Raw genomic sequence first — 2889 nt, forward strand, 5'->3', positions numbered from 1 at the left:
CAGAGTAAGGCTTAGTGAATAAAACCAAAGGGAGAGACCCTTGCTCTGGAAAGCACGTAGCTGAATTTACCTGCAGGGTCTCATCACTGTGATACGGATGCTTTTAAATGCCCCAGCTGACATGAGGTTTGTGGGGAAGACCTGTTTCCCTTGTTTCCAAGATATCAATGTGTTTTGTTGTTTTTTGTAAAAGAAAAGTATGATGCCAAAAAGAAGAAAATCCCATATGCAATATATATATTCAAACAAAGAAAATCTGGTGTCTCTGTTCTTTGTTATTCTAGCAGGACGTTGCTGATGTATTTGAAATTGTGTGATCGCTCAGGGCTGTATTCCTGTTGTCTGCTAGAGAAAAAAATGGTACGCTGTTACACATGACATTCCTAAATCACCATGGAGTTTCGGAGCACTTAGACCACATGAAATTTTGTTTTGGCCTATAAACTGCTCTAATGTAAGGGAGAGATGAAACTTACGGGAACAGACTTGAGGTTTGGTGAATGTATACTGGTGTTGGATGGCCTGGGCTGGTGCATGCAGTGACTTGCCTTGGCTGTCAAACTAGTTATGCCCGATAGCAGAAGGGCTGTTGTTCAGACAGATCTTTGCAGATGCCGCATGAACCAACTTGCTTGTCTGTGGCCTGCTCTGAATGTTTGGCTGTGGTGACCACATGGAGCACCTGTGTGGATTAAGATAAATGATTACAAGTCAATGCTGTCGTGTCAGCCATCAGAATAAAGATACAGAAAGTATGAAGAAGGTCTGTCTGAGACAAGCCTTTGGCTAGCCCTTGTCTAAGCTGAGTTTCTCTGTAAGGGAATATGTGGAACAGGCTAGTAGGATGAGGATTCGCAGAAGGGAGTAGTTAGTCTCATGCATTTCCAATGGAAGTAAGCAGAGAAAGCAAAGCCTTTGAGTGATTTTGTGTTTTGGGCTTTTATTTTCAGCTTTGAGATTTTGATACTGTTCAGACATGATTGCCATCTATGCTGCAGGCAGTTTATTACAGAGGCAGGGTATCCAATGGCCAGATAATTGGCATAGCTTATTGAGCAAGAAAAGGCCCTTCTGCCGCATAGTGTTCCTTTGGATTTCTTTTCACAGTTACTGAGTACTTTTAATATCACAGCATAAACTCAGTGTCTTTTCCAGAAGTCTGAATAGTAGTTTTTACTCAGAATTTAAACCATCCAGTCTGACCCTCAGGAGCACCTTTCTGCATCTGCCGCCTTCAAACCAGTGCCTGAGTACCAGCACTCAATGCTCAGCCACCAGTCCCCAGCCACCTCTTGTCCCAGTTACTGACAAAGTCTTTGCTGAAAATATACCTGAACCACAAACTTTGCTGTGAGCTGTGGCTCATATTACTCTCAGCAGCGGCACAGTCTCACCTGAACTTTGTGTGTTTCCAGAATCTTTTCAACTATGAAGTTTCTGTAGCCTTGAGTTTCATCTTCACGCTGAACAGTGTAGATATATTGTCTGCAACTGTGAAAGAAGTGAATTAAAAATAAATCTAGCCAGGACAGCTGGTAAATGCAAGTGAGTTTTAGCTTTTGTTAAAACTTAAATCTGGGTTTTAGGGAAAAAGGTAAGTAGAAATTTTGAAGACAAACATAAAAAGCATTCTGACTGTAATTCGTAAGCTTGGTTTTTTTTAAAGAGCTCATTTGCCATTAATACTGAGCACAGCTGGAACTCTTAAATCCCCATGTTTCTCTCCTATTTTCATCTGTTCCCTCAACCTTATTGTGAACTTACTGACCTGCAGAAGCCTGGATTTACATGTGTGTGGTTTAAAGGCAAATCCATCTAGGTTGACCTCCTGTATATTATAGACATTTCTGTCTCTCAGAGTCTCCTGAATTATATGTGCTAATAATGCATATTTGATTTAAGCATAGCAGTAAGAACGGCCAGACTTGATCTGGAGATAGGAAGATGCACCACTTCTGGCACATTTTATTAAAACAAACTAGAAAGGAGTGGGTGGGAGGGAATGGTGCCTTGCTTTCAGTTTGCCTTTAGGTTCCAACAACTGGTTTGTTAAGTTGTTCTGTGCTAGATTAAAGAGACCTCTAATAACAGATAGTCTCTCCCTGTGAGAGGGTTTGTGTGTTGTAATTGTCTACCTCTCACATTATTTTTAAGAAATGAAGCCAACTGAGCCCCTAGATTCTCAGTATAATATACTTTGTGAGAAGTTTCTGCACCCTTTCCAGTGTTTCTGTATTACTTTGTAAAATCCAGACACCCCAGCCATGTGTGGAATCTTGCTATTGAGCATGCCAATGCCATATAGAGTTTTCCATTTAATTTTTATCTGCAGACCCTTCCGTCTTCTTTTGGTGAAGGTGCAGACATGTGCAAAGTGAATTTAAGTCAGCTCCTAAAAGCTGTCTTTTTTCAACTTAGAAATCTCTTAGAAGTGCTATACAGCTTTCCCCTCTGCTTAGAAGTGCTATACAGCTTTCCCCCAAGTGCCCTAAGGAACCTGTAAACCACAAAATAAATACCATTGCCACATGAGAGGCAAATTCTCTTAATTCCAGGTAGTAGATCAAAAGAGCAATCCCTTTCTGTAATAGTGTGACATGAGAAATGAGTGTTAAGTGCCTGTATATTCTAACTTCTGAATCCTTGTCCAGACCCAGTGTGACCTCCATGGTGTGGGTGAAGGTGTCTGACTTTGTATTTTGTTGAATGACTTGCATCTCCTGTTTGTGTCAGCTGTGCGCACTTATGGGCCCAGATGACTCTTCTCTCTGCCTTGTCTGCTGTAATATTTACCACTCCCTTATCCTGACTGGTTTTCTCTTTTACCAGATCATTGGTGAAAACACTGGAGTTTGGTAGAGAGGCAACTTTCCCCGTGTTTATGATTTT

The sequence above is a fragment of the Pezoporus occidentalis genome, unplaced genomic scaffold (genome assembly GCF_034315485.1).
Source record: "Pezoporus occidentalis ecotype Australia unplaced genomic scaffold, CSIRO_AGI_Poc_V1 ctg200, whole genome shotgun sequence".
NCBI classification, from domain to species: domain Eukaryota; kingdom Metazoa; phylum Chordata; class Aves; order Psittaciformes; family Psittacidae; genus Pezoporus; species Pezoporus occidentalis.